We start from the raw sequence: 25,695 nt of genomic DNA on the forward strand, positions 1-25,695 counted from the left end.
ACACGGCAAGGCAGTGGAAAAGTGCAATAAATTGTGTGGCGTGTGACAATTCTAGTGTGTACTCGCGGCAGGCTCACATGGAACTATGAATATGTTCATTGAAAATTTAGGTAAGTAAGTACCTTATTTTTATGAAAATCATTTTTATAATCAGAGTGTAACTTCGGTGTATGCGAATTTTAAAGGCTTAAAACATTCCAACTATAAATACATCACCATATTTATTATTCTTTTCATGGCTTTTATTGCTCACATCATTCGCTTCTGGCCTCCGATTGGATAATTACTTTATAATTCTATTGACCGTTTAACTGCCCAAAATTCCCCGTACCCCCAATACCCTACATCAATCGAATACCAATATTATAGCTCTTTCAAAATCAACCAATCCGCTATTAAGCCACATCCTGGTGCGGCCACTTCGAGGCTTTTAAATGGTCTAATTATGGCCACAATTTAGTAAGTAAGTACATACTCTTGTACAGTCGCCATCAGATATATCGGAGCGGCCAAGGTGTTAACAATATCTGAACAAGCACTCTAAAGCCTTGACAATAGAGGCGTGTTCAGATATTTGTGAGCGCCTTGGCCGCTCCGATATATCTGATAGCGACTGTACATACCAAAGAACATGAGACAATTCACGGGAAAAAGAACTTTACGATTATTGGCGTTTATTCCTTTATTAAAGATACTTTTATACAAAATATTACTCTTTACGAAGTAAGCGCCATTTTATTAAGGTGGCTTTTTAAAAGATACATATTGTTGGAGGACATTAAGCTTTATTGAAATAGCAGTAGGAGTTAGGTTTCAATTTAAGTTAATTTACACATAATGCCAGGTTTTGCGACGCAGGGTTTGCATGCAAAATGCCTAATCATGACACAATGGATTTTTTCACGTTAGGTATCGAATTTTATGTGAAGACATGAAAGAATGATTTTTATTTCATTACCTACCTACCTGTTTATCTTGGTCTAGGCAAGGGTATCAAATCCAGACGTAAGTACAGTCACCTGCAATAATATGTTACACAACGAAGGCCGCAAAAATATCTGACACGTTCTTATTTATTTGTAGAGGCATAAGAGCGTGTCACATATTTTTGCGGCTTTCGAAGAGTAACATTATTGCAGGCTTGGAGGATACAACTAAACGGAGTAGCCATTAACAGGCTTTCCCCTCTGTCGAAAATAGGCGGCCAACGGTCATACACAATGTATGGACTGACGTTTATCTGACATGGCTATTTTTACGTTACGCATACATTTGACGTTCCCCTCCCCCGCAAAAATCGGCAGACTGTTTTGTACAGAAAGTTACAGACATGGCGTCTCCGTTTGATTATATCCTCCAAGATTGCAGGTGACAGTAACTAAGTATTTCGTCACTTACTTTATATAATAATATTAATAATTCTGCTTATTAACCATTAGTAACATCAATCAAGATAATACCTACATGCATAGGAAAGATACTCGTAGGCAAAGTTTCGGTAAATTCTAAATAATAATTATTTCAGTAGCAATAGAATAAGTTCCCCATCCCGGAAATTATCGCCGCAAGATATTCTTATTTTGATTCGATTGTTCCATCGACTTATTTATTTAAATCACTGATTTAAATGGCTCCGTTACTGTCATGTTTATTGGTATGTTTTAGTGTTTGAATTGACGGCGCATATAAATTTCACATTAGATTGTCTTCGTGGCCAGTTTAAAGTGTTTTAACATTATATTTTATCACAAAAAAACTAACACACTTTGAAACAAGTTATAAGTTTGTAAATTTCTGTACCTATTAAAAAATAGATATATTTCTTTGAAACATATGTAACTTTTTTATTATTATTACAAGCTTTTATTTACTTTCACCTGTCCCGTTCTCTGTCTGTCTGTAATCAAATCTTGCAAGTTAAATTTGATCCACTTCCCGGTTTCCGATTGAGCTGAAATTTTGCATGTATAAATCGGATGACAATGCAATATTATGGTACCTACCATGGAGCTGATCTGATGATGGAGACAGGAGGTAGTAATAGGAACTCTGTGATAAAACAACGGAACCTAATTGTGTTTGGGGTTTTTAGAATTGTCTCGATTGTCTAGTTGTCTGTGGAAAAATAAGTACAGTCCGCGATAAAAACTTGTACCAAAAATGAAATGTTTGCCAAAAACTTTTTTTTATTGTAACACTTGGCTATATGTAAAGCGGAGTCTAAAAGCAATGAAAATGGGATGGAAAATTGCATACAAGATAACCCCATTTTATTGTTCTTCAGGGTACTTTATTGTCATAATAAGCAATTACCTATTCCAAAGTGTGTTTAACTGTTAAATTTCAGTTTATATACCATTTCATGTTGATTTTTAAATAACGTACAAACATGATTTCCATTCGTATTTTTATGTTATTCAATATAAGTAAAAATTTAGGTATTAGTAATAAAGCGTGTCATTTTAAATTACATATTAATAAGGATGTCAAATAATTTCTCTAAAACCATTTAGTCGATTTCAATGAGTATAATTAAATGTTTATTAATTTAATTACGACTATCACTTTACCGTTAATACAATCAAATCCTAAAACATATTAATTAAACTATTTCTACGCGTTTCTAAATAACTTAAAATACATAAAATAAACACATTTAACAAATTGACTACCGTATACTCGGTAGTTCAATAAACTAAAATCATTATTGTTCTATCAAATTAAGCAAACTGGTATCTAACACTTCGTTTTTAAACCAAAACATCTTATTTCATTTCCAAAATTAATCAAACATCAACCTTATTTGCACTGAGACTGAGTTGATAATAGATTTATTTCATTGCGTCGCTTAAACCTGTTTGGTTTAAGAGGATGATTTTATCCTAATGTATAAAGACATAGGCGCGTCAGTAGTCCGATAGGACCCCATACTGAGATTATGCAAAACAGCTTGTGGTTTCGAAAAGCTAATATCTATTTGGGTTTTACACGGATTTTAAAACAAATGTCACTGCCATAGCCATACTGTAACATAAGTAACACAAAAGGAGCAGAAAATTAGGCTTTAAGACGAAAGTAGGGGACCCGCGCGAAATCGCCTTTTCATACAAACGTAGTCCTCATTTTCCTCTCTGGATATTAACATTATTGAACATATTTAGATACATAGATACAATTTATGTATATCAACTACAGCCTACGATTGAGTTAGGAGCATTTAAAAAATTGTATGAAATCTGTTATTCGCTCCTAATTCTTAGGTACAATACCTAATCAAAAAAGGAATAAAAGTCAAACGTAGGGGCATAGCTATGGTTAATATACATAAAATCATGTAAAAATATTTTCCATAATGACAATATCCGTAGAGGAAAATGGGGACTACGTTTGTATGGAGACGCGGCCGCCTCCTTCCTCTTTACTTGATCCCTTTGTGCTGGACCTAACAGCTGTTTACAGACAAATTAACAAAATATGTAGGAAAGGGTTTCTCGAAAAGGGTTCTAACAATTTCGATGAATGAAGCAGTTTTCGACATTAAAAAAACCTTTTTTTTACATTTGACATAGAAAGCAAGAATCACCAATATTTTGAGCTAAAAACAAAATACATACGCCCTAGTAAAAACCGTTTCAATAATAGCTATAATGTGTCACCACAGTAATTTTGACATAAAGAGTAGGCGCAAACATGGAACATTTTCCAATTTTGGCTTAACGGCTATAACATTATATGCTAATAGCATTATATCAATATATTAATGTGAAACGTCAGGCGAGGTGTCTAATAAATTAAATTAATTTGTTTATTTTGCCTAAGAACCATGTTAAACACTCCTAGTTAAAATTTAATGTGACAGTTTCGCATCTGATTTCTTTTATATATCAGATCGAATTCCGTTCATTTGGTTCATACGTGATGATTATAGTTTTTTAGGGTTCCGTACCCAAAGGGTAAAAAACGGGACCCTATTACTAAGACTTCGCTGTCCGTCCGTCCGTCCGTCCGTCCGTCTGTCACCAGGCTGTATCTCATGAACCGCGATAGCTAGACAGTTGAAATTTTCACAAATGATGTATCTCTGTTGCCGCTATAACAACAATACTAAAAATAAAATAAAATAAATATCTAAGGGGGGCTCCCATACAACAAACACGATTTTTTTGCTCTATTTTTTGTTGATGGTGCGGAACCCTCCGTGCGCGAGTCCGACTCGCACTTGGCCGGTTTTTTTAATCGATCGGTGATTCTTGCATGTTTTTAAAGCCATTACCTAAATTCATTTGAATTAAACATTTTTTTTTACTATAAAGAAATGCTCTGCAACTGTGTCTTAAAATTTATTTTAAAACGAATATGAAGATATTAATTCCCCTTATCATTAATCATTTGTATACATAGGTATTTCTAATAACCATAGGTGAAATATAATATTGATTACATGCTGTCGTGTAATCAATACATACCTATAACAATTTCAGAGCGTTTCCACATCGTCCGATCCGATATCGAATCTTTACTCTCTGAATTACTAGTACTACCTACGCACATTTTATTTACATTAATAAAATATTTTACTTTCAACGTAGTCTTATTTTAGATGTGTTATTAAAGAATATGCTGTGGGTACAGTTTGGCTCGTTTTAAGCCCATCCAGAGACATAGAGGGATTACAATTTAGGCGTCATTAGGTCTCATTGATACCTACAACATAAGTACTTACCTACTTTGATCATGGCAAATTATTTTCGTTAATACGTTAGGAAAGCCGTTAGATTATTATAATTCGAGCAGTATTAAGTTAAGATCTATTAATAATTTTCTCACTAACAAAATAATAATGCCTTAATAGCACTAGTTCCCCGTCGCGTCGATGATTTATCTACTTTTTTGCTAAGTTTCCAATATTAGTTTATAAATTATAATATTCAAGTGTCAGTGGCATTGAGCCGGTTTGACCACAATGTTTATCTTAATTAAATAATCATAGTTGTGACTGATTTATTTATTAGCTTTTGCCCACGAGTTTGTCTGCGTCTGATTTCCGCGATAAAAACTATCCTAGTCCGTAGGACCAAAATTATTTCAATAAATTTATATGAACGTCTATGACTCTTGTTTATGGGAAACTGTTAGCAGTGTTTAATCAAAACTGATGTTTAATACTTATGTTACAGGATTTGTGGTGTACATCTCATTATTGGTGCCACGTTCATTATAGAAGTATTTTATAATGCTGACGAACCTTGTGTATGGTTTAGGTTTTATGTAATTGATTTAAATACTATAATATATTGTGTTTAGTGTTAGTTATTCCCAGTGGCCAAACATTCCGTTTTTTACCACCTGCTCGCCACAATCAACATGCCAGCGATCATATCACGTTCCGAGAAGCCCCGGTCCCGGGTTCGAGTCCCCGCTGGGACGTAATTCACAACGATCACACCTCCGTGGGCTTGGATTAGAGCACCTAGAACTTTCTTGATACTTTACTGTTTAGTTAGACTTTTATTTATTTCGTTTTTTTGAGGCGCGTATTTAGCGTTTTTAGTGCGATTTTAGTACATTGTTTTATACATAAGTACATTATATTTATTACCTACTACATACACGATTATTTGTACGCATTTTTTTAATCGGACGGTTGACATGTGCGACACATTAAGGATGTCTTACATTAGACCGGGCCGACCGGGCCGTGTCCGGGTCAGAGCGTCCAGCGCTTACTTTTCTATGACAGATGACAGATGATCACGTGATGCTTTCCATAGAAAACGAAGCTCCGGCTCGGACACGGCCCGGTCTAATGTGAGTCATCCTTTATCCGTCAGAGTAAAAGAATGCTTACCTACCACTACCACCACCATTCATCACCATTGGTTTCACCATTTTATTGGTTTATCTGTTACAGAAATATATATTTCCATTCACTCATTCATGCCATTCGATTCGTGCCAGGCCCCGTAGACAAAATGCCAATCGCTAACGCTCCGTAGCGAACGAAACGCAACTGTCACTGTCACACTAATTGGAATAGTGACAGAGAGACACAAAGCGATTCGGCGCAAGCGATCGACACCTTGGCTAGGCCGCCCTTTCGTAAATCGACCAGCCGGCTTATCCAAGCTGACAATCGCTATCGCTTCGACAACGAAACGCTTTGTGTCTCTCTAGCACTCTTCCGTATTAGTGCAGCGACAGTTACAGTTGCGTTTCGATCGCTACAGAGCGTAAGCGATTGGCACGTTGGCTACGCGGCCTGTATCATTAGCTACAAGTATCAAAACAGCTCCTGCTCTGTCGGGTAATATATTGATGATGGAGCAACACTCTATTGTGATCCTTTGTTAGATTATGATGGCTGAGATAACTTACTCTCGTCTTAATATAAACGTCAGAGCGCAGGCGTGGCTCTACGATCATTTCTGTGACTAAACAATACTTATTTGTGTAGTAAGAGAGAAAAGTTGATTTAGAATTGACCTATATAATGTAAAATTATCTTACACATCAAAGTAAAAAAAAATGTTTTTAATTTTTAACAAACGTTTACGTGTTTGTACCAAAGCTAAAGGAGTATATTTTGAAGATAATATTATGTTTTGTTTTAGTAAACAAATTGATGATTTTGTTAAAAACGTGTAAGAAACTTAAAAATTCTTTGTCAATGTATTTTCGGGGCTTCCACAGAAGTAGGTATAGCATTTTCATAGAAGTTTTATGTTTATGTTATGATACATTACTTCGATGCAGACGTAATGCAAGAGTGTGACTTTATTGAGCTAAGTAAATATAACAAAAGCTCTCTCCATACTATATTAGCCCCGAGTCCCATAGGAGAGCTCGGCCGAGCGTTATCTTCACTTCATACATATTTTGTTCTACAACGTAATTGCGGGGACTTATGGCTTAGGATTGGAATAAACTCCCACTCTTACTGGAAGGAATGACATTGGATAGTATTATAAAAATAATATAAGTACAATAATCAGAAATATTCTTGACGACCGGTCTGGCCTAGTGGGTATAGTGACCCTGCCTATAAAGCCGATGGTCCCGGGTTCGAATCCCGGTAAGGGCATTTACTTGTGTGATGAGCACATATTATAGTTCCCGAGTCATGGGTGTTTTCTATGTATATAAGTATATGTATTTACCTATAAGAATATACGTATGTATATCGTCGCCTAGTACCCTAATACCCTTAGCACGAGATTTGCTTAATTTGGAGCTAGGTCGATCTGTGTAAGATGGTTCCCAAATATTTATTTGAATTTTATTTTTATTTGCTTTAACACACATTAAAATTGTATAGTAATGTAATTTAACAGACATTAAGCTTTAAAAGAAATGTCACCTACTATCCATGACTGGAGAAAAACCATAGTTTAACTTAGTTGTTATGTTGAAATCAACAGCAGTATCTTTCGTTCTGTACCTATAAAATTCGGATTGTGAAGGTGGAATGCTATCAGTATTCAAATAGCCGCATGTTCCCGAAGTGTTAGATTGAGTTATCGCGGTCTGTCCTTGTGTTGGCATTGCTTAGCGAGCTTGAGTGAGACGATCAACTACTAACTCAAGTTTCATACACTGTTCAGCAATTTAGGCTGACATGATTAAGTTATTTGTTAACTTATTTAAAGTAGGTAATGTTGTAGGTAATTGTTGTTTGAAATTTTGAAATACATACGTACCTACTAGGTACCTATAGATAGATTGTATACTTCAAAAACTTGAAAAAATATGGTAATTATCGGACCTATTATAAATTTTGAAATTTTTTCCCACTAAAGACTTACTTATGTTACGGCTAAAGTTACTAAGAATACTTTTGAGTAAGGTCAGTACGGGTAAGTGTAGCATAACGGGTAAGTATGGCACACATTTGGCCCTGTTTACACATTAATTAGTATTTATTGTGAGTTCTTACATTTGCTACTAAACGCAAGTAGCTAGTTAGTCGATCTGAATTCATTGTACTCTGTAGTCAGCAATGTATCGAATATGCATTACATCCAATTACATGCAAGATCTTGAACCGTCTAAATGATCATAATTATCATAATATAATATCATATCATATAATTTATTTTCATAATAGGATTTTACAATCGCTTTATGACGTCAAACAGTAGCAATTACTTAAAAATTGAATAACATAATTTATATTATCTATGGTACACTATACACATATTTATTAACTCCATGGGTTAACTTCTTCTAAATAGTCTGATATTTTATAATACCTATCCCTTTTTACACAACTTTTGTTTGATGACCGTGGCAATGGCAAAAGTTGAATATCTAAAAAAAATTATTGTAGAAACGAGCACATTGGCCAATGAAAGATTTACTTATTTTATGAAGTCTAGTTACAGTATAGGTACAAGTTTGTTTTTGTTTCTTGTATCCGAAGCTTTAACTACTTAATCCTCGGTAAGCAGTTATAATACATGTGTATTGATGGTGGGAACTCCCTTAACGTATGTGTATTTTGAGCGTTCGGGACGCGTGCGTGGATTTATCGCCGTGACACGTTATTTATTTTATTGGTTAAGTTGTTAAATGGCCGGATTAAGTTACGATGGTCAACACCAGATTAGGATTAATGGTAAATGGCCAATTTAGTGTTTTGTCTCAGAAACTGGGTTCGTTTGGATAGCCATGTCAAAAAATAACGACTTTTTTAAGAGTTATAGTATTTCTCGAGATACAGTAGTGTGAAAGTATTAACTCAGATACATAGGCAATTTACTCTTCAATTCAGGTATATGATAATTATTGTAATTTGTAATGACAAAAAATATAAGTACTATGTATTTGAAAATCAAAAGCCTTTTGTCACCATTTTTGCGTAAAGCCACACGCAGGTGCATTCTATTCTAACAGCAAATATCTAATACGGGGCTTTTTCCCGCTCTAAAACCCGATAAACTTTACTACACGTACTTACCTATTACAAGAAATCCGTTGATTTGTCATTCGAGAATGGTATAGGAAAATGAAGACGCGCAGAAATACACATTCTAGACTTTAACCAGTCGTAATAAGGGTTAAGAATGATCAGTTGACTATTCGACCATTATACAGGCTCAATAAATGTAACCAATTTATTATCACCTTCAACCAGAGGCGTATTTACCCTAGGGCCAAGGGGGCCATGGCCCGGGGCGGCAGGCCTCGGGGGGGCGGCGAAGCCGCCCCCTCGCGGCTTTTTCTGGGCGCCTTTTATAATCAAACTTAGCTATATTTTTTATTATATTTTATTTTAATTGACATTTAAATTAATAAACAAACGAACAAGTACCTAAATTAAGCAACATTTTCGTTCAAGAGGTATTAGTATGGTAGAAATTTTTATAAGTAAAATAATTAATTTTGCGTGATGATCTGCCCTAGTAGCACGGTAGCATTTTTATCGTTTATCACCATGCCTGTCACGTTCTAACAAGTATGTAAGTGCGAAAGTGACGGGCATAGTGATAGTCGATAAAAATGGAACCGTGCTGAGCCCGCTGTGTATTTTTTGAGTTAATTATTTTAATTGTACAATAAATAAAATACCTAAAATATAGTATTTTATCAGTTTTTATCAAATCTTAAACTTTATTTTTATTAATTAGTTATTATGCGTTATATGCTATAGTTCATAGTGTTCATACTCGTATACGTGGTTTGGATCGATGCGGTCTGAAGTTTTTCGGGGGTCTATTATAAACCGTGAATATATATATATTTTTTGTCTGTTTCTTTTTGCTAACAGTGTGAAAGGGACAGAGATAATAGAACCCAAGTATTTCGAACTTGTATTAGACCCCGCATGTTGAAATGATATTTGAGTATAAAGTCACTTGAATATCATTTTGTCTCACCATAAAGTAAGTATAGTATAGAGTAATCGGCCCATACAAGCCTCGCTTAGTTCCACAAAAATCCAAGAGATGTCACTCAGAGCACCATTGGGCCTAAATATATATTTGTGTTATTTCAAATCTTGCCAATTTTTAAATTAACATGTATAGTTCTAATTTATTTAGCATATTACAACAAAAACCTTTTAAAACATCCATTTACACATAGTAAATCGACGCAGAAAAAAATAAATAAATAATGGCATGAACTATTCTAAGCGCCATCTATCGCATTACTAGACAGTTAGTTTCTTGCCGTTGTAACACACTAAATAGCTCGATTGTTTGAGAAAGACTATCAATAGATGTCACTGTAGTAAATCCTCATACTTTATGATCATATCACAGACAACATATCAACATTATTAAGTAATAAATAATATAATTTTTCTCAAAAATGGACGGCAAAGTCGACGTTGCCGGTTAAAAAATAGGTCGCGAAGTGTGTAGTTTATGGTCATTCTAAAAATTAAAAAGTTAAAAACATTGCTGTCTCGATTTCGGGACTGCAATGTTGCATACAAATTCCATTATTAAACGAGTTCCAAACTTTTTAAAACTTTAAATGGCCATATCAAATGAAGGCATAGGTCCATTAAACAGCCGAACAGATGATCAGCACTTATTATTAATATAATGTTGGTACCGCAACTATTTAGGTGTCTCAAATACGTTGGCGTATTTTCAGCAGAAAAATACACTTCTATTTTTTTTAAAGGCGGCAAGCAAATCTTTTTAATGGTTTTACTTTTCTCTGTGAAAATTAGAACGTTGCTTCTGTAAAATATCTCTTGCACCATTTTTGAGAAAAGCACTATATATGACTCGGCTGGAAGGCTACTTGCTGGCTTCGGATTCAATTAAACGGACTCCCAAGGTCGTCCGTTTAAAACGAATCCTCAGCTTGCAAGTAGCTACTTCCGAACCTCGACAATAATGTACTATTGTTCTTAGAAACGTGATAATAATTAAAATATATTAAACCTACATGGTATCATCAGCCACACTGTTAAGTGTTAACTGTACCGATGTACAGTTAGGAGTGTTGCTGTTTGTATATTAATTTACTTAACCTTACGCATTACAAAATTGTCCTCATATAGCTATACATATATTTTAGGACAGTCTTACACTAATCGACCTACTTGGTAACAAAACATTGTAAATTCTTGAGTAGTTTGAATAGCAGGGCAGGTGACAAAAACTTGCTCAAAAGCATAGAAGGTAGCATCCTATAGAAGTGGTGTACGCGTGCCTCCGTGAGGGACAAAACATGTAAATTCGACCAATCATAGCGTCGCATTGCGCCGCTATGATTGGTCGAATTTATTTGTTATGGTGGGCAACAAATGAATTCGACCAATCACGGTGGTCAATTTACGGTGGGGAATAAAACAAGATGTGAGACTGTGACAAGGACAAACAATAATAGCGCTTTCGCTGCTACTCCTACTGAAAGATACATAAGACTATCCCGTTCTGTCAGTTATCCCCTGCTTCTATTCATGCTCAAAAGAGAAGAGACATCCGACATTTAAAAAAATATCCCTATATGTATGAGAGCAATAATACAATGTGTAAATGTAAATACATACATATCTTATATTTTATGATCATATCAAAGCTGGAAGTCCTAGGTTCGGATCCCCCTAAAAGTGTATTAATATGGTGTCCCATGGTGGTGGCCCATTTGTCCCCGCCGCCATACAAGAGGTGTGGACAGATGGGAATAGATATAGACCATTAATATATACACACACAATTAAAAAACAAATAAATGTCCTATGAGGATTTGAACCCAGGACCTCCTACTTCATAGCACATAGCAGAGCAGGGTCACTGTCACTACTGACTAGCTAGGAGGCCGTAGAAATAATATACAATTTATATATATTTAAATTAAGTACAGTCAGCGTCGTATAGTAGGTCGCATCCAAAGTATTCAAATAGTTCAGTACGCCATACAAATAATATGGTGTACCGAACTATTTGAATACTTTGGATGCTACCTACTATATGACGCTGACTGTACTTATATAACAATTAACAAATCAGACTGGCAGCCACAGTTTAATGGCTAATCTAGGATTAAAACTTTTTAGTGGCTTGCCATTATGTTCAAAACATTTAGCTTCATACCACATCAAATATTTAAGTTTACCGCCATTGCCCGCCAGCATTGAACAAATTGGTTGTTAGTGGGTAGACAAAATAAAGTCACTATCATGTTAAACATTGAATTTATTAATTGTATTTTATTATTTTTAAGAGAATCTTCATAGCATGTGTCTGTCCGTTGAAACAGGAATCAATCTCAACCATCTTCCACTCAAAATATTTTACTTGTGGTACAGTCGCCATCAGATATATCGGAGCGGCCAAGGCGCTCACAAATATCTGAACACGCCTCTATTGTCAGGGCGTTAGAGTGCGTGTTCAGATATTGTGAACACCTTGGCCGTTCCGATATATCTGATGGCGACTGTACAGAGATGCATTGACTATTTCATCTTCACTCTCTTGTTGCATACATTGTAACTTCTAGTGGCTAGAGGCTGGGTCCTGAAATCAGAAACATATTTTTTATATATAAAATGTAATAATATCACAATAAAGTTTAATACACATTGCCTTCACATTGGAGTCTGTTTGCAAACACTAACCATTGTATAGATTTAGACCAAGAAAAGTATGCAGCGATATTGATCGCCTGCGCAGTACATGTGTTATTTTAAATGTCAAACATCTTTGAAATTATGACGTACCTTTCTTCTTTCTTGCTCTAACTCTAAATACTTTGGAATCTTTTGCTTGCTCGGGTATCAATATTAGCATGGGGGGTTAAAATAAAACTTGACAATAGTTATTAGTGGGCAAGGGGGCAAAGCAGTTGTTTAACCGCTCATGCTAATGTTGATTCCAGGGCAAGCAGAAGATTTGAACTATGAGCGTAGCGAGTGGTTCGAGAAGTGGAATCTTGAGCGTTGTGAGAATTCAAGGCACGAGGGTTAAACAAACATTGCCACCTAATGAAACACAGAATTTATCACCATGCCAATGCAGGGAAAATACCAACTATAAAATACCAAAAAAATCAAATCCACATGAACATTATAAAGAATTTATAATTCAAAATCATCATTTAAAAGTAAATTCTACCAGCTAACATAAGGAAACTCAAAATTTAGATCTGATTACTTTGCCCCACATGTGGGATAAATCATAAATGCAATTTTCTCATTAGTATTTGAACAATCAAGGGGGCCTTTACCAGTTGGTGTGGTGATAAATTATTTAATTAACCTTTGTATTCAAAACAAACTTACCTGAAGTGTTAATTTTTTATCAATTTTATCATTTATTGGCAAACAGTAGACACTGTCAGATTAATATGTAGGTTTTACCATTAGTAGTGTTCCGTTACTACATCGGCAATTCACGTCATCATCACAGGTCTTTTCGTCTATTGCAGACGATTTATGCATTGCTGTTTAGACAACGGGTTTGGTGATTGTGGAGGCCGATGCGTGAGCGGCACGACCTCCCACATTTTGGGCACATGTCACGCTTAGCACAGTCTTTAAAGCGCCACATCGGTCTTCCAACTTTCCTTTTAGCATACCTACGCAACTGCACCAAGCAAGACACGTCTAGGTATTCTATTCACGTACTTGTACTATAGTTCAAATGAAGCTATAATATGAAATTAATAAGTTTGTATAAACAGAAACAAAGCAAAGGCAACCAACAAACGCGGTGCCGCTTTATGGCGACTTGACTATTTGACAGTTTATTTTTAGTGTTGCCGTTGAAAGTTCTTTCTTGTCCCTAAATAGAGCTTTTATGATTTATTATTATACAATATTATTAGTTCAAATAAAATATGATATTCCAAAAGACTACAAATAATATTATATAGTACTTAAATTCCAAAATAATGATAATTATGCCTCAGTGTCCATTTCTGAGGGCCTACCGCGAACCACGTTCGACGTGTTGCCTCTCTGTCGCACTTGTAAATTCGTACGTAAGTGTGACAGGGAGGCAACACGTCGAACGTGGTTCGCGGTAGGCCCTCAGCTTTTTTAAGGAACAGGCGTATAACATTACCCTGAAGTAGGGGACTAATTTTAAAATAGCAATAATCATTACTTGATGCCGTTTTTGACGTTTCTGTGCACGCTGTTGTCTGTCTATACTTATAGGTCACATAATTAGTGATACAAACACCTGCCTGGTCAATATACGCAAAATTAGATATATTTATTCTAATTATAACAGAAAAAGTTTATTAAAACAAACATTAAATGCTTTTGTATAATAATTTCAGGTTTGATAGGTACGGGTTTTGCCATGGGAGAAGTTGAAAAGGAACGTTATGAAAACATATCTTTGTATGTATAGGTACTAAGATGGTACAAATCATGTACAAATCTGTTGCTTAATAAAAAATTAAAAATAAACAAAAATAAAACCAAAATAAAATAACTTAATATAATATCTTTTTTAAAAAAAGGGAACCGCCTTCAAAAAACCAACCCACTGAAAAGTACAAAATAATTTTTATATGGCACCCCTTTACGTGTCCAGTCCCTATCCCACGGCGTAAAGCAATTTTTTGCCAAAAAGTAATTAATACCTAATAATAAGAAAATTAATAATCATCCGGGTAATTACTTACTTTTTGAAGTCGGTGCCAAACCAAAATTTTTGAGAACCGATATTTTATACAACGAAGAACGCTGCACTTACTTGCATTATAAATACATACTTAGTTTACTCATTAATTTAGTTCTTGTAGGTTAAGTACTACGTACTCGTATTGTTTTTCTGATTGGTAGTAAAGACTGTTTTTGTTGGTTTGGCACCGCCTTCAAAAACTAAGTAATTACCCGGATGATTATTAATTTTCTTATTATTAGGTATTAATTACTTTTTGGCAAAAAATTGCTTTACGCCGTGGGATAGGGACTGGACACGTAAAGGGGTGCCATATAAAAATTATTTTGTACTTTTCAGTGGGTTGGTTTTTTGAAGGCGGTTCCCTTTTTTTAAAAAAGATATTATATTAAGTTATTTTATTTTGGTTTTATTTTTGTTTATTTTTAATTTTTTAATTATTTTTTATTTATTTTATTTTATTTATTACTTTTTAGTGATAGGTAGGTACTTCATTTATTTTAGGTTTTGGGCTAAAATACTAGTTTGTTAGGCTCTCTATTTAGTCTACTAATGTTGGTGATGGCCTAGCATGGCCACCTACCGGGTCCAATGGGTTTTCAAACCATCCATGTACTGTACACTAAAACCTTCTCCAGAATGTAACAAACACTTTTCTGAAAACCGCATCCAAATCGGTTCAGCCAAACGCGAGATAATCACGAACAAACATACACACATACATACGTACATACATACGGGTCAAACTGAGAACGTCCTTTTTTTAAAGGCAGTTAGAAAAAAGTTCATCGACCCACCTAGTGGACCTCTGCAACATAGGCAAACGACGACAAGTCGGTTAACCAAAACAAAGTGTGCCTATGTTGCACCAAACCTAAGTTCCACAAGGTACAGCAAGGGTTTAGCATCAGCTCTATCTTGGGTACTGCTCTCCCAAGTGCTCATCAAGATGTGACAGATTACCAAAATAGCGTGGGCCTATGTTGCACCAAACCTGAGTTCCACTAGGTACAGCAAGGGTTCAGCATCAGCTCCATCTTGGGTACTGCTCTCCCAAGTGCTCATCAAGATGTGATGGATGGCCAAAATAGCGTTGGCCTATGTTGCACCAAACCTGAGTTCCACTAAGTACAGCAAGGGTTCAGCATCAGTTCTATCTTGGGTACTGCTCCCCCAAGTGCTCATCAAGATGTGACGGATGACCAAAATAGCGTGGGCCTATGTTGCACCAAACTTGAGTTCCACTAGGTACAGCCAGGGTGAACCCTGCCAGCCAGGGTGGTTTTGTGCATCAGCTCTATCTTGGGTACTGCTCTCCCAAGTGCTCATCAAAATGTGACGGATAGCCAAAATAGTGTTGGCCTATGTTGCACCAAACCTGAGTTCCACTAGGTACAGCCAGGGTTCAGCATCAGCTCTATCTTGGATACTGCTCTCCCAAGTGCTCATCAAGATGAGACGGATGACCAAAACAGCGTGGGCCTATGTTGCACCAAACCTGAGTTCCACTAGGTACATCCCGAGTTCCACTAGGTACATCCAGGGTTCAGCATCAGCCCTATCTTGGGTACTGCTCTTCCAAGTGCTCATCAAGGCGTGTCGGATGACCAAAACAGCGTGAGCCTATGTTGCACCAAACCTGAGTTCCACTAGGTACAGCCAGGGTTCAGCATCAGCTCAGATCTATGTATACTAAAACCTTCTCCAGAATGTAAGAAACACTTTTCTGAAAACCGCATCAAAATCGGTTCAGCCAAACGCGAGATAATCGCGAACAAATATACATACATACATACATACATACATACATACATACATACATACATACATACATACATACGGGTCAAACTGAGAACCTCCTTTTTTTTTGAAGGCGGTTAAAAATAAAAGCACGACGCGACGTTGCCAAACTGCTATGAGTTACTGCGAAGCGAGTCCAGTTTAACTCGACAACGTCGCATCGTATTGTTACAATAGGGTATTTTCGTACTAGTCAAATCAGTTACTTTTTTATAGTTATTGCAATGCAACTTGTATCGTAAATTTTTAGAAGGCACGATAAGAGTGAATTGAGCATGAATTGAGGTATTTTATCTCATTAGGATCGAAAGAGCTCGTGAATTTGAGTACAAATAACACAAAAGTGGCAAAAAAGATCACAATATAAAAAATGGCAAAAAATAGTAGTTTTCGATATAAGTGCGAGAAGTATGTCATTTTGCACGAGTACCGAGCTTTCGATTTTTCCGGAAATATACTGAGGGGCTACCGCCAAAACCGAAATTCGCAAATTGCGGGGATCTTTCTCTTTTACTCCAATGCAGGCGTAATTAGAGTGACAGAGAAAAATGCCCGCAATTTGCAAAATTCGATTTTCGCGGTTATAGCCCTGTCACTTACAACGGATGCCTTTGCTTTGATATCTGGTGGCGTTAAATTAACTCCAAAATCGTCTGAATCACTCATTTTTATTTAATAACTTATGCTTTCTTGGCAATTACTTACAAACATAAATCACTTTAAATGTTGAATAAAAAAGGCGGGAAGGGAATAAAAAAAGTTTTACTTTTAATTGCCATTTTTTTCAATGTGGATTCTGTTGTCACTGTTGTCAGCATTATGCCAATTGAAGAGAAATTGTATTATTAAAATTAATAAAATTAATTTTCAGAACATATAATTATACATGGTCAACCAGATCTTGACAGTAGAAAAAGGCGGCAAATTTGAAAAATGTAGGCGCGAAAGGATATCGTCCCATAGAAAATTTGAATTTCGCGCCTTTATTTTACTGACAAGATTTGGTTGACCAGCTATATGTAAAAAAACATGAATCTTTTGTTATTTCATTATATTGATATATATCTAATTAATTACATTTATATTAAGTGTATAAAGTGTATTGTACGAACGTCAGCTTCATTCTGTCGCGCGTTGTTCAAGTAATACTATTGGGTCTCGAATAATACTCCTTTATGCCCAATCGCGCGTTGTTCAGGTGGGTCATTTATAAGCGGGTCTCGCATAATACTCATTTATTTAAAATGTATCAATCAGATTACTTTTTAGCACTAGTGTAAAAAAATCAAACTTTACGCACGATTTGCAGCTACAAAAACTAAACTTTTTGAGCAATTGGATTAAAAAAATATAAAGAAACGCTCAAGTACCAGTGGCATGGTGGCATATAGACGGACTTACGCCAGTAGTAATGTCTAATCCTTTTGCCATGCACCAATGGTAGCATGCGCAAAATTATTATGACAGGTATTTATTTTCAGCCGGTTTAAATAGTTTCGGCAAGACTTATGTAGCATTCTTATAATATATAAATATTATCATCACCACAGTATCGTTTTCCGAAATTACTTTATGGTTATACCGTTTGGCTACGCTATTTCTCTGTACCCTGCCTCTCCCTTCCCTCCCTGTACTCCTTAAGTGCCCGAACTCTCTTTACTCATACTGAAAGATACATAAGACTATCCTGTTCGGTCATTTCCTTCCACCCCTCATGCTTGATCCAGTTTTAAACTAGATTCATGATTTATTCAATACGCTATAAAGCGACATCTGTTGATTACTTCTAATCGTTGGCAACGACATATGTCTACTAACTTTCAATGAAGACGTATAGATGTCGTTAGGAATTCTATGATTTGGATGTGACACAGCGCCATCTTGTATCCATGATAGGCAACAGTGCTTTTTCAGTGACGCCATCTGGTAATGGTGCGCTTTTAGGCGGTCACATTTGAATGTATGGGATAGCAGCGTCTGTATATATGTAGTCTGTGGTCTCACTCAGTGAGCAAAATCGCATTTTGCTCACTATTTTTAAGAAGCAAAGTACCCTTGTTCGAGATGCTGAGGCACAGAATAAGTAATAGTATTATCATACAGAACGGACACGCACCGCCCCGCCCCGACTCGGTTACCTCGCCCCTCGACAGCAGTTAAGCCCTTGCTACACGGTCGCCGACAAGCCTTCTAACCGTCTGACCTTGGTCTGTCCTTGGTCAGTTTTGGTCAAATTTTGTTGGTAACAACTGTCTACACGGTCCGTCCAGACCAAGGCCACGCGGTCTGAGGGGCTTGTCGGCGACCGTGTAGCAAGGGCTTTAGCCGAGTTTTAGCCGCGCGCTCAGTTCGGTTAGCGACGCGATGACGGACGGAACGTTCAAAATGCCGGTCTATTGTGCTATGTACGAGTACCGAGTGTGTCCTGTGTGTGTATGTGTGTGTGTGTGTGTGTGTGTGTGTGTGTGTTATTTTAGAAATAAGTAATCAAGTTTTCAATTTAAAATACACGAAATGTGTATAAGAGTAAACTTTTGTATAATAATAGGTAATAATATTGTACGTCACATACATACACGCCTACCGATTTTTTGTTCGTTGAATTTAGGAATGTTAAGTTAACATTTTAATGTAAATACCTACACAGATATTACTTGTAAATGTTTTATTTTTAGTTTTACACTCTTTTCACAAAAAAAAATTATGCTCGGAATATTCGCGTTTTTATTGATTTATTTATTTATATTTTGGAGATACAGAGTATCCCAAACTAATAAGAGATTAAGGAGAGATGGTTTTTTTATTGTAATATAATTAATTAGGTATTTTGCCCAAAAACTCAGCCTCACTGTGCAGAGAGGGAACGCGGCCAGTATCCTGGGAACTGCCTCAGGCTAATTCAGGGTTCGATTTTTGATTTATTTTGTTATTCAATCTCTGTTATTAATATATGCGATTTGGCGATTTTACGATACTTCGTGTAATGACCACTTAAAAAATATTGAATGAAATACAGTGTTGCCAACCTTATTTTAAATGTCATCTCTGACAAATAAGTGAACCATAGATCTGTTTTTTTTAATTTTCATTCATTCATTCTTTCCCCGCCCGTACCCTCCATTTTTGCTACTTCTTGAATTAAAAATAATTGTTAAAGTTACAATTTTATTTCAAAGTAAGTGCTTGGTCGTAGAAAAAGTATTGTATGCAACGTTGTTTTTTAACTGAGTCAAAAAATACTCGTGGCGCCTTTATTAACAATTTTCGGCTTCGCCTCAAATTGTTACTCACGCCACTCACCTTTTTGACCTCTCTTAAACAACGGTTGCATAAAATACTATATCGTCACTGATGAAGGGGGGCGGCAAATCAAAATGGCCCGGGGCGCCAAATTTGTAAATACGCCTCTGCCTTCAACAAACATGAACATTACGGTGATAACTCAATCTAGCACTTAAGTGTGTGTGTGTGTGTGTGTGTGTGTGTGTGTGTGACAAGGGTCCCGTGTATATCCTTTTATTGATCACATGGGCTTTATAGAAATTACAAGTACGGTTTCAAATTACCATCATTTACCAGACGTTGTAACTATGGCTTTGGTTGTGACATTTAGCTGCGAAAGCGCAGGCTGAAAAGAAAATCACGCAAGAAGGCACAAGAGGCCCGCTTTACACATTGATTAGTGTTAATTGCAAGTTAAATACTATACTTAACGCAAGTAGCAAATGTATCAACTAGCAATTTTAATAACAAAACTTCCGTGAGACAAAGTCATATTAAATATATTAAAAACGGGTCACACACGTATTTTAAGTCGAAAAACGCTCGACACGTTTCACTTCGTACCGAGAGCTTGCATTTACGGTGACGGACCGGCGCAGACTGCGGGCCGCAGCTCTCCGCGCCCGATGACTCGGCGCAGGCGCCGGTGGCGGCAGGGGGGGGCGAGAAACTACCCTCATTTATTGTCAAACGATGGGTTGCACACAACACTCACTACGTCACTCGCTAATGGATGGATGGACATGTCGAGCGTTTTTCGACTTAAAATACGTGAGTGACCCGTTTTTAATATATTTAATGTATCAACTAGCACTTAACACTAATCAATGTAATAAACAGGTCCCAATGTAGAGTATTTTATACAGTAAACATTTATTTTAAATAATCGAATAAATACATAAATACTATCTATGATCGGTTGACACAATAAAGTAATGAAAAAATCTTATTTCCCCGAGCCCCTAACCGTCCAAAGGCTACGGTGTCGTGTTACAGATATACAGCATGCGAGCAGAATAAAATGTCCGATTACGATCATTCTTCCACAAAAAGGACTTTAACTATTTCGAAAACAACCGAAAAGTAACCTAATTACTTGGAAATTAGGTTGGTTTTTCGACCTTTAAAAATAACTAAGGTCTTTTTACCATAAGGTCCTGTAATGTCTCTATTGGTCGTGATGGAGACCGTATTTATGGCTGTTAAAATGGGCTTTATGTCAAAGTTAAGTAATGATTAAACTGAGCCATTAATTTCAATGAATGAGCGAATTTAAGATTGTATATAAATATTTATTAAACAGTTAAATCTGGTTTGTGACTAGCAGTGTGGGCATGTTTAATTTTAATTACCTTTAAATGAACGGTTACGATTAAAAAGTGGAATAAGGAATAAGTAATTCTTCTTACGATTAAAAATTTCAATTTCAAAATGGACTAGGTACTTTTTTTAAATTAAATTTCGTAAATCATAATTCACTTAAAACGAATATTTCGGTAGGTACATTATATTGTCTTCGCGGTTATCCCGATAGTTATTCATAAACAAACTAAGTAAACGGATGATTTCACTTCTAATAAATATAAAATAATTAATTAGTTAATAATTCTTGTCTCATATAAAATAAACGATTAAAGCAAAGAGAATGTAACTAACGTGATTAAAACAGGATACTTCACTTATTATATCAACTTTCGTTATATTAGATAAATTCATTATTAAATAGGTAGGTAAAGTTACGAAACAAAATCCTAACAAACAAGCCAACCAAACCTTACACCTTAATAAACACATCACACTTGACAGCAAAAACATCTAAACGTTCAATAAAATCACGGCCTTATCTAAATCTAACCGATGTTAAACCATCTCATAACTAAAACGTTTTAATATCATTAAACTTATCACAATATATGTCATTTTGGTTTTGTATACCAATACAAAACTTACAACGAAAGGTCCCATAAAAGGGATTCGGCTTTTACAGTGTCAATTAGTTTTAAATTAGTTTTAATTTTTGTATGCAATATGGGTAACTGCCTAAAATAAAAGCTTTATATTTATTTTATTTATTTTTTAATAAATACTCGAGACATCGCGTCACTAATTTTCGAACGAGCGTTTTTGTCGCAATTTTATCTCTCTCTTAAACTCTCTTCAAGTCTAGATCTATGAAATTGTTATTTAAGTATTATTACATTAACAAGACGCTTCAAGCTTTAAGTCCAATGCGGAGATCGGCCGTCAGCCTCACTTCATAACCACTTGGCCACTGTGGCCGTGTGGTCACTGGCCAATGTTGGCCACTTGGCCACATTTGTGAGCTTGTCAATATCTGCTCATGTGCAACTTTGCCTTTGGCCTCCACAGCGTGCCGCGGTTGAAAGCTTCAAGCCTTAACTATCATTCAAATTCGTACAAAAGTCCTTTTGGACCTATGTGTGTTCCTAAAGTTACAATTATGATACCTTCTAAAGTGTCATTCTATGGAACTTGCTAACTATGTAAACAAACCTCCATATTAAAATTGTCTCTCAATGTCAATTTACTGGTGACTTTGGTTTACATAGTTAGCAAGTTCGAAAGAATGACATTTTACAAGTAATGATTTTAGGGCGGGAAGGAAATGTACAAAACATTCTAAACCTGATAACTTTCATGCTCTTACATAAACTGTTTTAGCTCTGAAGTGGACATACAAGTAAAGGTACCTCCACACCTAATGATTCTTGGGTGTCAAACGTACAAAACAAACACGAACAACTGACACGTTTGGAAAGTTTTTATACATCGTGCTTTACTTGTTACTGATGGAAACATACGGATGCGATAGCGGTTAAAAAAAGCTGCGGTTTTCTTTCACTTCAGAAATTTTCTTCGTTTGATACTTTAGTTGAAGATATATGTAGTGTCCCCTCTGAATTAAAAGATCATAAAGCAGTATAAATTGTTGCAACTATTAAGTTTACATCGATTATTCATCAATCAAATTGAGAATGCCTTTCGTCCTTGGATACAACCGAAAGTACCTAACAAGAGTGTTTAGCTACTATAAAACGCAACTAATTTAATAGGATCATTACATGGGCTCCATAGGAAGTGAAATTAAAAGCTCAAAGACGAGATACCTTATTAAAGATCGCAAGGGTGACTATATAGTCCTTGTGCAACACTAGGGCGTGTTTTAAATGATATGATGCCAACTGCTTCATGAAAAAGGCTAACAGCCATATTCGAACTATAATATACGGCAAATATTAGATATCGAAACGACATGGATTGGATATGTCAGTGTCAAACAAGTGTCAAAGGTGACGTATTTGTGTGAAGAAATATCACTTTTGACACTTGTTTGACACTGAAATATCCAAACCAATATCGTTTCGAAATCTAATATTTGACATATCTTAAAGTTCGAATATGGCTGTAAGTAAAGAGTCAAACCTCCAAAGACCGCAAAGCCTTAATTTAAATACTGCCCAATTTATTTAAGATCTGGACTTTGTGATGTTAAAAAGTTGACCCGCCGCGTCTCCGTGCGTTTGCCTGTCCGTGTGCACTCGAATTTGTGATGTGTATCTCGGCGCAGAATAATGGGCCGTCATTCGGAATAGCCGGTCAATTATTCCATCGAAGTGTACGTGTACACTCGGCCTCCATGCTTCATACACTGGAGACATACTGTCTAGTTCAGCCATACTTCAACTTTTCTTTTTCATAACAATTTCGTACCTTTTTGTACTGAGAAATTCTATAGAGAATGCGCCGAATGCATTACTATTTAAAAAACAAAGGTCTCCGTTTAAAATTGGGGGAAAATGCTTTCGTACAATAATTTTATAGTCTTTTTTTCGATTCAGCAGGTAATTGCAAATTTTACAAAATGACTGAGGTGTATTTTACAGCTCGCAGAGCCACTAGTAAGTAAATACTAAAGATAAATAAAAAAATGTTTTCACCAGCACCAGCGGCCAACAGTACTCGGTGTGAGAATTTTATTAGAAGGCGCGACGTGTGGCCACGAGTATCATATGTTTGTTTGACTATTGTACCATTAATAAGTTCCTGTTGGGAGCTAATCAAACTTGACAATGCAGGTGTGAATTAATAGTTCACCGTGCTAACCTAAGAAAAAATATCAAATAAACATTCTATTTAAGGCCCACTTGCAGTACTTGCACCATCCCACTAACCCGGGGTTAACCGGTTAAACTGTTAACGCAGTGTTAAATTGTACTGGTAACCATGGTAACTCCATGTTTAACCGGTTAACCCCGGGTTCGTGGAATGGTGCAAGTGACGCTTAGTGGTTGTACTTAATAAGCTAAACATTACGAGGGCCAATTAGATCTTCAAATCTTCAGGGAATGAGCGTACTCCCATCTAAAAAGCCGGCAACTCCTATGGTGTTGCATTGCAGGTGTCCATGGGCGATGGTAATTGCTTACCATCAGTCGATTCGTTTGCTCGTTTGCCTCCTAGAAAAATAAGTAAGAGTCATTTACATACAGATAAAGATAAAAGATAGTTTATTCAAGTAGGAATATTTCAATGCGTGAACGTCAAATAAAGCTACACCGGCTCCAACCCTACACCTCTGCCTCGAGAAGATTTAAATCCCCCCTCAATTGGAGGAGGGGATCCCAATATGGGACCGGCAACAAACTCGGCGGGACAAATCTTTTCAAAACATTACAATCTTATAATTAACAGAAAGAAGTTATTTCTTATTGGGACTGTAAAAAAGTATGTACCTATCGGGGTGACAGATGCAATGCAATGTGTCGTGTCATTTCAATACATAAGTTTTGTTTGGCGTTTTCTACAATCGATTATCAATTATCTACGCCTTCAGAAAATCTTAAATACCTATCCAATAACTTTAATAGCCAACAGTTTAACCATACGATATCCCATTAAGCAGTGCAATATAAATAAATCTAATATATAATTATACACGTTCAATAGAAAGAAACCTAATATATGCCTTTACAGTAATCTTGGATAGAGACATCGGTAACTTGATACGGCCGCAGTAAGGCGTGTTGAGGATAATGGAGGGCGGTTGACAGACAAATGAGCTATACTTATACTTTACATGACACTCACTGCTATAGTAGACCCAAACCAAACGGACGACCGGGGTCATATCTCTATCTTTCTCACCCTACCTTCGACCCCGCGAGCGTGAATGAGAAGTTTTACGACCCTGACTGAGACTATAGGCACTGCCATTGTCTTAAAACAGGTTTTTAGTTTTTAAGGTCATAAAAATTTACAAGCCTTAATCAGAGGTCCTAGCCAAAATACCAATCGTTTGCGCCGTAGTGAACGAAACGGTAATGTCTCTCTATCACTCTTCCATATTAGCGCGACAGAGACGGGTTCACGGCATCATCATGACTTTTAGTCCTCCATTATGAATTAAGTACTAATAATTGCACTTACACATTCACTAATTTCTTCTCAAACGAATATTTCTCTACGATGTTTTCCTGCGCCGTAGAGCAACAGGCAAATATGAAAATGATATTTCTGTTATATGTACTTTAGAAGTTATTAGGTACCTAAATTCTTAACAAACTAGTACGAGTATTCTTACGACCAGGGCCGGATTAAGCATGTCGGGGCCCCTAGGCAGTGCAATGATCGGGGCCCCCTTAGGCCCTTACAGTCAATTCTGCATACATAATGTTCATTTTTCAGTTCAGGGAAGTAAGTTTGTGGTTTTAATTTCAACCTTCAGGTGTCGGTTGAGCCGATCCGAACATGCCGAGCGATGTCTTTTTCGCTCTTATTGCGTGGACATAAAGCTTTTTTCTATCAGTCTTTGCCGAATCCGTATTTGCGTCAAGTGTGGGGAGAGCCCTTTTTTTCTCAATAGGTAGTTAAATATTGTGCGAGGCTGAACAGCGATTGTCCGACCATAATACCATACGCCGAGCCACATGATTAAAATTAACGTAATAATAAAGATATTCCATAGGTTTAAATTCCTATTCATTCACCAGTCAAGTTA

The 25,695-nt window shown here is 36.2% G+C and overlaps 1 long non-coding RNA gene across 1 annotated transcript in view; it reads left to right on the plus strand.

Annotated features, from left to right (window-relative positions):
• Positions 1-1,846: 1,846 nt before the first annotated feature.
• Positions 1,847-25,695, plus strand: part of LOC134657408 (uncharacterized) — an 84,210-nt gene continuing 60,361 nt past the window's right edge. Inside the window, exon 1 of the long non-coding RNA XR_010097617.1 lies at positions 1,847-1,965. This is a non-coding gene — a long non-coding RNA (uncharacterized LOC134657408). The remainder of the gene's footprint in view (positions 1,966-25,695) is intronic.

This window comes from Cydia amplana, chromosome 20 (genome assembly GCF_948474715.1).
Source record: "Cydia amplana chromosome 20, ilCydAmpl1.1, whole genome shotgun sequence".
In the NCBI taxonomy this organism is placed as follows: Eukaryota; Metazoa; Arthropoda; class Insecta; order Lepidoptera; family Tortricidae; genus Cydia; species Cydia amplana.